The 11803-nt window shown below is 34.8% G+C and overlaps 1 long non-coding RNA gene across 1 annotated transcript; it reads left to right on the top strand.

Moving 5' to 3' along the window:
• Positions 1–9578: 9578 nt before the first annotated feature.
• LOC131625306 (uncharacterized) lies at positions 9579–10421 on the top strand. The gene is made up of 2 exons (XR_009290832.1): positions 9579–9873; positions 9969–10421. It is a non-coding gene; the product is annotated as an uncharacterized LOC131625306 (long non-coding RNA).
• Positions 10422–11803: the final 1382 nt, after the last annotated feature.

Raw genomic sequence — 11803 nt, 5'->3', positions numbered from 1 at the left:
TACCTAAACATTCAGTGAGGAAACCATAAGGGCCGCTCATCCCAACTGAGAAATGTTCGTAGGAGCTTTCTAGAAAGGTTTGAGGGCCGACCACTTCAATGATTCGCTGGCCCAGAAACCCACCATCTCCATGGAAGATATCTCCAATCAGACATAATGTTACATCCGAGGTGAAGAAAGCAACGCTGAGAAAAATACCAGATACGCGAGGGAGAAAGGCCTGACCGCCCGATCTGAAGGGTCGGGGTGTAACACTCTTTTAAACCCCACAAAAAATATAACATAAATCAGAGTAAGATATCATGCATATTAATTCAAGGGTGTCACATATAATTCAAAAACCACAAACACATGTCATGCTCAATAACACTTTAAATATAATTCATGTTTCCATCACTCAAACACATGCACTTTCGTAGAGGATTCACATTCAATCAGACAAAGCACATTATTGTCTCCTAATAAATTCACTTCATTAAAAACTTAGGCATTATGTTCAAACATCACATAATTCTAAAATAACACTATAGGGGAACTACACCAGATCCAAAATTGCATAAATAGGAAAAAACACATTTTTTAGGTTATGTTTTGGGTATTTTTGAACCCTAACTCATCATAGGTCATTTTTTGGTAGATTTAACTTGGAAATAACATTTGTGCCTTGTAATCGGATGATTCTTGGGAGGGAGCTTGATGATTGTGTTTGACACCGCGAGAAATTGAGTTTTCTTCTCTTCCTCTTCCACTATACAAGATGATTACAAATCGTGCCTATGTATATTTGTTACTCTATTGTTGTAACACCTCGTACATATACGTCTAGAATAATATGTAGTGATGCTAAAATGGTACAAGAAACATACATAAGCGAAAAAATGACAAGAATTAAAAATCATATACGATTGCATTCTTGAACAAAATGTATACAACTAGCTTGTCAATAATAATACACATCGGAAAGATAGGATATGATGAGGTCATTTTGCCATCTGCTCTTCCACTCTCTTCAAGACAAACCATCTAGCAATTCTTCTACTTCTAACCTGTTCCTGAAAAATAATAAGAGGATTGGGGTGAGATTACTAAATCTCAGTGAGTTCCCTATCTTATGGGCTCACTTGGTTCTACAAGGTGCATACAAACAAACGAATCCGCTGTGGATCCAAGGTTTTCCTCACGGCCAGGTACAAACACACAACAAGGGTACAATCTTCATTAGAAGTCCCTTGACTAACCAATGAGATCAACAAACAATCATGAGTAACCGTTTCCTTCAGAATAGGTCTTCCGGGTTTACTTGCCATCCTCCTATCGGGCGCGACCCTCGAGGTCAGGTATTCCAGGGTTACCTGTCTTTCTGCTATCGGAAACTGTCCTCGAACCAGACAAACAAGTATGCAGACCCGTACCCGTGTACAAGGAATCCAGAAGTAAAATCTACCTTTCTAGTTAGACTACGCTATACCACACCCTCGATGGATTATCCCTTGTGCTTACGCGTCAAGATACTTGCACATGCACATCGCTAGATGAAACAGATCATTCCTACATAGAATTCCATCCGCGACGAGTTTTCCTATTGCGACCTTGCTTAAGTGGCGTCACAACCCCATCGATCATCTATATGCAGATGTGTAACCGCTAGTGCAAATATGCCATAATGACTACACAAGCCCACTGGGTGAAAGCCTAGTGATTATCCACGTGACATCACTAGAGGTGAGTTTTCCTGACATGATATTGCCTACGTGGCATCATATCCCCACCATACCAAGCACGCAGATGTTTACCTGCTAGAGGAAACGCCATAAAGACCCTCTGAGCGCATTGCAATGGTAGCTCAGGTGTGTATGACTTACCAATATGTCGGTGTTTTCCTACTGAAGGTAACCCCTTCAGCCACCGCAATGGTAATAATGTCATGAGCGCTTTACCACCTAGTAGCCTAGGTCTACTTCGATTCAAGCATACATCAATCAATGTTCATCAAGCCATACAAATCAAACAATTCTGAATGTTCAACCAGAACAATGGAACATAAGTGATCATTATCACACATAGCATTACGCTACAAACAAGCAACCATCTTCGAACATCAATCGGAACGGACAGATAAACATAATATGATCATCACATAGCATATCAATATAATGAATCAATTAATAATCCACATATTGAAAATCAATACATCCATGATCATATACAACATTAGCATGTTCAAATACTAGTTAAACAAGTCTCACATGACTAAGGAGGCATTCGGTTCCCGATACGGAACAAAACTGCTCTAGGGGGAAATAGTAACATAAAATTTTACCCGACAATGCTCACTAAGTGGGGTTCCAATATTATTGAATCCAACATTCTAGTTTGGGGACTAATTTTATTAGATAGTACATGTTACTAGCTTTCCAACGGTACGAAGTATGCATCAATCGGACTTACGATGCAAAAGTTATGAACTTCCGAAGTTTTGAAAAATCTGCCCAACAGTGATGTAACCGGTTACATGAATCATGTAACAGGTTACATGACCCAAAAACTGCGTTTTCACCCTTTTTCACACATGTAACCGGTTACATCAACCATGTAACCGGTTACATGACTGACAGACCCAAAAATTCTGCATTTTAAAGCTTCTAAATCCATTCCAATTCATTTCTAAGCAACACCAAACATTCTATAGCATCTCAAATAAAATTCCAACATATAATAATGATCTAAGGCATACATTATCATCATGGAAACACATTCTTATCATTCAATCAAGCATGCAAAGATTGTATCACAAACTAAACCCTTAACATGCATTTTCCCCAAAATCTACCCATGTTCCTATCTATGGAACTCACCTTGTTCAAATGGTGGTTAGGAAGATACACATATTGCATTAGAACTCCCATTGTGGCCAACGTTTCACCTCCAAGCTCACCAAACCCGTATTCCTTCTCTAACCCATTTCAGCATGCATCACCCAACTCCATTTGTGTTTTTCTCCATCAATAAAGAAGCTAGGGTCACGAAATAATATACCAAAACGAAGAGAATTTCGTGTAGATTCCACAACTTTAAGAGTTACCTTAATCGGAGTTGTGAGTGAAAAGTTATGACCCAATATATGAAGGCTGCTACAGGAATACGAAAATGGGTTTATGAAAATGATGAACATGAGCTTCTCTTCTTCTCTCTTGATCTTAAGCTCTTTCTTCTTCTTCTTTCCAAATATGATCCCATTGAAGGATAGAGAAACACTTAGAAAGGGGGGTTTGAATAAGTGTGACTTTAAAAACTTGTAAGATAAAAACAATGAACACAATTATTTTTATCCTGGTTCGTTGTTAACAAAACTGCTCCAGTCCACCCCCTTAGAGTGATTTACCTCAACTGAAGATTTAATCCACTAACCAATCTGATTACAATGGTTTTCCACTTAGATAACCTCTAAGTCTTCTAGAGTATACAGATCACAACTTGATCACTCTAAGAAATCACCAATTAGATAACCTCTAACTCTTCTAGAGTCTACTGATCTAACCGATCACTCTAGGAACCTTTTACAATCAATGTAAAATAAAGTTTACAAGAGTTTGAGTTGCTTCTTATCAAACTATAATCATAACAGTGATATTTCTCTTAAGTTCTAAGCTTAACACTCACTAAATATTACAAGAGTTTGTGAGGTTGAAGATGAAGTTCGTGAGCTTTGATTTTGACAGCGTTTTGGTATTTTTCACAAGAGTTGGTTAGCTGCTTCTGATCAGAACTTCCATATTTATAGGCGTTTGAGAAGATGACCGTTGGGTTACATTTAATGCATTGCATGAATAGTACAGCTTTGCATTTAATGTTTCACACTTTTGCCAACTACCTCGATCCATGTTTTTGCTGCTTTTACTGACTTTGCCTTTTGTAGCTTCTAACGTTCCTTTTGTCAGTCAGAGATTAGACTTAATAGCCTGTCATCTAGTACTTGCTTCTGAACTCAGATTTGTGAATAAAACGTTTGAATATCAGAGTCAATCAGCTTGGTGCAGAGCATCTTCTTGTCTTCTGACTTTGAAGTGCTTGGTCGTGATACCGTAAAAACTTCAGTGCTTCTGCTTCTGACTTCATGTTCTTCTGGTGCTTCATAGTCCATGTTTTGATTCTGCTTGACCATCTTCTGATGTCTTGCCAGAGCATGTTCTAATGCAGCTATCTTGAACCTTCTGAGTCAGTGCTTCTTAGTGCTGAATTGTGCATACTCTTTATATATTTCCTGAAATGAAAAATGCAAAGGATTAGAGTACCACATTGTCTTATACAAAATTCATATATATTGTTATCATCAAAACAAGAATATTGATCAAAACAAATCTTGTTCTAACAATCTCCCCCTTTTTGATGTTGACAAAAACATATATAATTGATATGAATTTGAAACCATAATATCAAATGACAAAAGACAATTACACAGATATAGCATAAGCATATAATCAGAGTGTGTGAATATGTCTCGCCCTGAAATAAATACTAAAAGAATTAATAAATAAAAGACTTCCCTGAGTATTTTTCCATTTCGGTAGAGACTTTCACTTTTCCTAGAACTTCAGAATATTCAGAGCTTCTGCTTCTTGCTTCCATAGGACAGCTTCTGAGCTTTGAATTTCTTCTTTGTAATCAATTGAATCATTGCATGCTTGATTGAATCAGAACATTCTTGAGTGTATCCGAGCATCATCAGAGCATCTTTACATCCTGGAATGTATCCGAGCATACTAAACAAAATGTATTAGAGCATGAATGTATCAGAGCATTCTTGAGAAAGAATATGTATCAGAATATTCTAAGAAGAATATATCAGAGCATTCTAAAAAGAATAATATATCATATCATTCTAAGAAGAATATCAGAACATTCTTCATGCTTCTGATCTTGAAGCTTCACAGCACTAAGCTTGCTTCAAATCTTTAAGATCTTGCTTCTTTATAGAATTGCTTTTCCTCGTGTATTTGCTTCTCATGTTGAGCTTATTCAGAATATCTTCAATCCTGCAAAAAATCTCAAAGACATAGAACTTGCAAATAATGTTAGGAAATGTTGAGACTTAATCCCAGCAACTGATATAATAAACCCAATCAATTATCATGTTTCTCCCCCTTTTTGTCATAACATCAAAAAGCATTAAAAGATTCAAATGATAAAAGACACATAGAGTGAAGAAGATAAAATTTCATTGATTAAAAAATCAGAAGTACAAAAGATAGATAGAAGCAGATGCAGAAAACAGATGCATAGAAACAAAAGAAAACAACTAAGACCAAGACAGACTACGACGGGCCAAGCCTATTAGCTAAGAGGGCCTGAAGGTTTTTAATCTCAGTAGTGTCTTCCTTCTGAGTCTTCATGATTGATCTGAACTCATCATGAGTATCCTCGTGCTTGTCAAGACGAGTAGCCAAGTCAGCTTAATTCTGTTGAAGAGCCTTCATGGTGTTTATCAAAACAGAGGCAGAAGGTCCAGCAGAAGAAGCATCAAAGCTATTATCCATGACATGATGATTCTCAGCAGCTTCTACCATGAGAACATCATCTTGATTTTCCTTAACAGGAGATTTCTCAGCAGGATGATTCTCAGCATCATCATTCTCAACATCAGTTTCTGATACAAAAGCATCTTTAGCATACACAGGAGCAGGAATCTCAGCATCTGGATTCTCTAGAGCCAGAAGAATGTCATCCAGATTCTGTGGAGGTGTTGGAGCAACCGGTTCTGATGGGTATTCAACTTCTGGATATACCATACTTGGTGCTTTATCAGAGGGATTCTCCCTAAGCCAGTTGAATATAGACTGAAAGTCTCCTATCAAAACGTTGTACTGAGGTTTCCACACAACCATCGCCAGAGGATGCACTTCTTCGAGCTCATCAACGAGTTCCTTCTCTTCAAGAGATTTCCAGCTTATGATTGGAAAGAATTAGCTTTCTTCAAAGTCCCTTAGAAATCCAGAAGGACTAGGAGCATCAACTGTACAAGCTTCTTGCATCTTCAGAAAGTCAGAATTGATTTCTCTTCTGAAGGCTCTCCAGAGATTCCCAGAAGCAACATAATCCATGTTGGCATTATGTGCTACCTTCAGTGCATATAAACCAGCCTGTACCTTAAGCTTTAAAAATTCAAAATGTACACCAACAAAAATTTCAGAAGGTTTGGTTTTGAAATTTGTGGTAGAGGAGTCTGGGTACAGAATGAAGTATGGTTCAGGTTCTCTTGAGAATAAAACAGAGGTGAAAGAAGAGGTTAGAGATGATGAAGAATCTGAGGTGGAGGTGGTTGAATGATCAATTGTAGGTGAGATTGCAGAAGGAATGGATGTTGTAGGGAATATATTTTCAGATGGAATTTGAGGAAACACATCATTTAGAAGTTGGGGGTTACGAACTAGTCCAGAATGAAGTGGATGGTCTCTTTTAGTGGTGGTGGAAGAGGATGGAATTTCAGAAGAAGGTGGCTTTTTCTGAGGGGGAAGGGCAAAAGTAGAATGAGATCTAGAAGAATCTGCTTTGAAAGCATCTTCTATGAGCTTCTGAAACTGTTCAGAAGTTCTGGGTACTTTAAGAGAGTCTGTTGATATACGTTCAGAATTAGTAGCAGGTACATATTCAAAAATTACAATACCTGAAGGTTTCTTCTGCTTCTTTGCTTTCTTAGCATCAGGACTTTCTTCTGTGACCTTTCTCTTTAGCTTCTTATCTTTCTTCTTCTTATCCTTCTTCCTTAACTCATCCAGAGATGGTTCTTCCACGAATCCAAGCAGGATCAACAGAAGTTTGGGCTTTAACACAAGACTTCAGATAGCGTTTAACAGATTTGTCTAGCTCCTCTTTGAACATATGAGAGAAGCTCACAACAAGCGTTTTTCTAGTCAGAATATCTGGAAACACTTTTGGAGGAGTGGTTACCTTTTCAATCAGCTGCATCCTTTTTAGAGACTGAGCATTCAGAATACTTCCACGAATAGCAGTCAAGTTCTGAGAAGAGCCTGCTGCTCTCAGAGTATCTAACAAACCACTTATAGACAGAATTTCTGATATCATTCTTCCAAAAGGAATAGTGTTTCTCTTAATCTTGGGATACTTCTGACGTTCTTCTTCCCTTGATTCTTCAACAGTTGTTTTCAGATGCTAAAACAGAATGTGAGGAAGATTTACTCTCATGGCTTTTCCAATGCAGAACAAAACATACTTTTGATCCTGATTGACGTAGGTAGCAGAGTTTGTTGGTCTTCTGTGATAGAGAGATCCCAGAATGATCTTTGCCCATACACTGTAGGGAGGCTTCAAATCAGTAGTGTATGAAGAAGCGACACCAGAAGTAAACAACTCTAGATCAACTTTTTCCCAATCAGTTTTTCCTGAGAGAGCTCTAGTAATTCCACTTATACCATCAAGACTGTACAGTTTCCTTATTAGTTTTTCAGTTACAACAACTTCATGCCCTAACACAAAGGAGATGATAGCAGTTGAAGTAATAGTAACGTGTGTCCAGAATTCTTTAACCAAAATAGGATAAACTGGTCCAATCTATCATTGTTTTAATGATTCCAAATATTCAATAATTATATTGTGTATCTTTTTATTTTATAAATTATATGAGTAAAGAAAAATTATTACAAAATAATATATTTGATTTTGTAGAGACCACCACCATGCTTTCTTGGATGAAGAAGTAATGTTTATTTTTTTTATTTATCAATTTAATTATTAATTATATATTAAGGGTAAAGGAATATAATAAATTATAATTATAATAAATTGTGAACCCTTCTTAAAGAGTCTTTTTAGACACGATTCTTTATTTTCTTTTTTATCTCAATCACTTATACTCTTTTTCTTTTCAATAAATGTCTAGCATACAATTAATTTGTTGTTTGTTATCATATTTTAAATATGAAATAATATCCAATATTGTCTATGACTTAAATGATTTAAGAGTATAATAGATATGCATCGATAGTATAAAATGATTTTATTTTATCGTTTCAATAAAAAAATCAACAAATTATTAAATTATTAAAGTATTTTTTAAATTTAAATATAATTGTCTGGAATACACGTCGTTGAATGATTTTCACTATAAAATTATTTTTTCATAGGAGTTCCTCACCTTATATCCTTTCCGAAGATTTTCTCAATAATTTTCAAAGACTTATATTTTCAAATTGTATTTTATAAATTAGCTCATAGTTAAAATCACTTAATTAATTTTAACAATATATTTTTCAAAAAATTGATATTACAAAATATTATATTTTTAATGTAAATAGCAATTTAAAATTTTGATATTCTTAAAAACGTTGTATTAAAAAGATGAACATTTTAAAATATTATTTTATCAAAAACTATCTAAATTTATTATTTAATATTTTCTTTTAGTTTATTTTATTAATTTTTAAAGATTAATCCAATGAAAAACGTTTCATTTAATTTTATTTGAATAATTTTCTTATCATCATGTTGCAACGCTTACATATTAATTAATTAACAAAAGGGATATTGTTTTTTTTTTTTTTTGACAGAAAATAATTGATATTCATTCATTCAAATCGATAGAGTACATCGTTGCAATATAAATTCAAAATCGCCAAAAATAAAAAGGATGAATCTACGAACAAATCCATAACATCCATGTTAATAGCATAAAACGGAAAATTGCATATGCCTACAAATATTAATGTATGGACTGTATTGAGATGTCTGAAATATTCATGCTTCCGGATCTGTAGCGTTGACGGCACCAAAGTCATTGATTGAACTATATCGAAACTAATCTTTCAACCTGAAACAAATGAACACCGCACAAAACCCGAAAACAAAATACCCGCATAAAGACGAGAAATCAAAATATTCCACAGAAATATGGGAAATTAAAACAAACGATGACCCACGAAATCATAAAAAAGACAAAAAGAAAAGGTGTGAAAATCACTTATTTAAGTAATAGATAAACAAAAACGATTTGGAGGGGTGATTTTAGATCAAAATTGATCCTAAATCACCCCTCTTTAAGAGAGAGGAAGGAAAAATAAGAAAACTAGAAAATTATAGTTTTGAAAATACAAAAGGGATATTGTTGCTATAGAGGAAATGTGTGAAATTAATTATGGAGAATAATTCAACTTATTTTTCACGTGAGATAATGTAGTGCCTCATCGAAATATATAATAACATTAATTTAATTTGCATAGAAAAACATCATAATGAAATGTTATTTTTACACATTCATATTTTTCTCTAAAATTATAATATCTATCTACAAATTCTAAAATTATTTATAATTATAAATATTTAAAATATATTTTTATGCATTTTTTATTTGGGTGAAAAATGATTAATCAATCAAGAGTTATGAGCAAGTATGCTAGGGGGTGAGAAAGTAATAAGCTATGAACTGCATTTATACTAAGTGGCGCATTGGGCCTCAACCCAGAGGTGTAAAAATCAGATTGGTGCTAGGCCCATACCAATGGACATGCGTTAGCAACAGCAAGAGTGGAGTAAGCTTCAGAAATATTCAATTCAAACCAACAATTAAAATAGGAAAGGGATTAGGGTTTAAATATTGTGACCATTGAGCTGGTGAACGAGTCTCATTCTCCCTCTCATACAGACTCAGCGGCGGCGGCGGCGGCGGCAGCCTTCTTTCCGTCCACCGTTGTGAACCAAACCGGAGCGGCCTCATCTCTTATCTTCGAACTCAACTCTCCGATTAGATCTCCTCTCTCAGACGAATCTCTCTCCGATTCAATCTCTCACTCGGTTCTCCTCTCGAATCTTAATAGAAAACCAAGGAACACGGTCTTCGCGCAGGGGAGGCCAATTTCACTTCAGGTATCAAAACACTTCATCAATCTCCTTCTTCTTCGTTTCTTCTCTGAAATTTTGAATTCTTGTTGCGATACGTGAAAAGAATTTTTGATGTTCAGAGAGATTTTTCTGTGGCTTGTTTGGTGAATGAAGAATCTGGAGATGTTGTATGGTGAATCAATCCACTAGAAAATGAAGTTCTTCTCTCGGTTTTTCTGGCGTGATCGCGAAGAGTATCCGTTATCCAAACCTATTCCCATAATCTGTTTTCAAAACCAGTTATCCAAACCGTTTTCCTTAACCCGGTTTTCAAACCACTTATCCAAACCGTTTCCAAAACCCGGTTCTGAAACCAGATATCCAAACCGATTCCTTAAACCGGTTTTGAAACCAGATATCCAAACCGTTTCCAAAACCCGGTTTTAAAACCAGATATCCAAACCGATTCATTAACCCGGTTTTGAAACCAGATATCCAAACCGATTCCTTAACCCGGTTTCCGTAACTCGTTTTCAAAACCAGTTATCCAAACCGTTTCCTTAACCCGGTTTTGAAACCAGTTATCCAAACCGTCTCCATAACCCGGTTTTGAAACCAGTTATCCAAACCGTTTCCATAACCCGGTTTTGAAACCAGTTATCCAAACCGTTTTCAAAACCAGTTATCCAAACTGATTCGGTAACCCGTTTTCAAAACCAGTTATCCAAACCGTTTCTATAACCTGGTTTTGAAACCAGATATCCAAACTGATCCGGTAACCCGTTTTCAAAACCAGTTATCCCGTTTCCTTGCCCTGGTTTTGAAACCAGATATCCAAATCGTTTAGCCGGTTTTGAGAACAGTTACCCGAACTATTTTCTTGACCCGGTTGTGAAAACAGCTATCCAAACCTTTTTCATAACCCTGTTTTGGAAACAGATATCCGAACCGTTTTCTTAACCCGGTTTTGAAAACAGATACTGAATTGTTTCATGACCCGGTTTTCGAACCAGTTACCCGAACCATTTTCATAACCTGGTTCATAACCCGGATTTGAAACCAGATATCCAAACTTTTTCATAAATAAACCAGTTTACCCGAACTGTTTCATAACCCGGTTTTGAAACCAGTTATCCCAAACCCTTTTTCTGAAACAGTTTTCAACCCCATTTTAAACCAATTATTAAAATCATTAGAACCTGTTTTTGAAACCCGTTTCTTAACCAGTTATATATTATAACCTGATTTTTAAACCATTTTGAAACTCTACCGGTTATTAAACTTTTTTCTTTTGATTTATTTAGGAAGTTTTCAGGAAGTTATAATCTTATCAAAATGTATTAAGTTTGTTAGAAAGTTTTCAATAGTCCCAATTGTTTTGAGTATTTATTTTTTTTCAAGGCTGAATAATTTTTAAACTGTTGTTGTATTTTTATTTATGATTTGAATTTAATATTTGATGGATTATATAATTAATGATTAATATTTTCATAATCATATATATTAACCTCTTATTTTATTGTGAATATTTTACTAAAATCTACTTTTATATTTTCTAATTTAGGAAGTTTTCAAAAGTCTTAAATGTCTTTCAGATTTTCTGTTATTGTATTTTTATTTATGATGATTTATATGATTAATGTTTAAATAATTTATCTCTTATTTTACGGTCAATTTGCTGCACCAATCTACTTTTAAAATAGGGAGCTTTTCAATTTTCAGGTAAAGAAAGTGAAGATTAATTTAGGAAGTTTTCAATATTTCCCATTGTTTTAGGGTGATTAGATTAGGAAATTTTCAATAGTTATAATTGTCTTTCAGACTTTCTAAAACTGTTATTGTATTTTATTTATATTCAATTTAATATGTTTTGGATTTATATAATTAATTGTTAATATTTTTCATACCTATATATAATTGATTTAGCTCTTATTCTACTACAAATTTTATGCTAATTTAATAAAGATATATACTA

Source organism: Vicia villosa, unplaced genomic scaffold (assembly GCF_029867415.1).
Source record: "Vicia villosa cultivar HV-30 ecotype Madison, WI unplaced genomic scaffold, Vvil1.0 ctg.000205F_1_1, whole genome shotgun sequence".
NCBI lineage: Eukaryota > Viridiplantae > Streptophyta > Magnoliopsida > Fabales > Fabaceae > Vicia > Vicia villosa.
The sequence above is the reverse complement of the archived record's forward strand: the minus strand, read 5'-3'. Positions and strand labels throughout refer to the sequence as shown.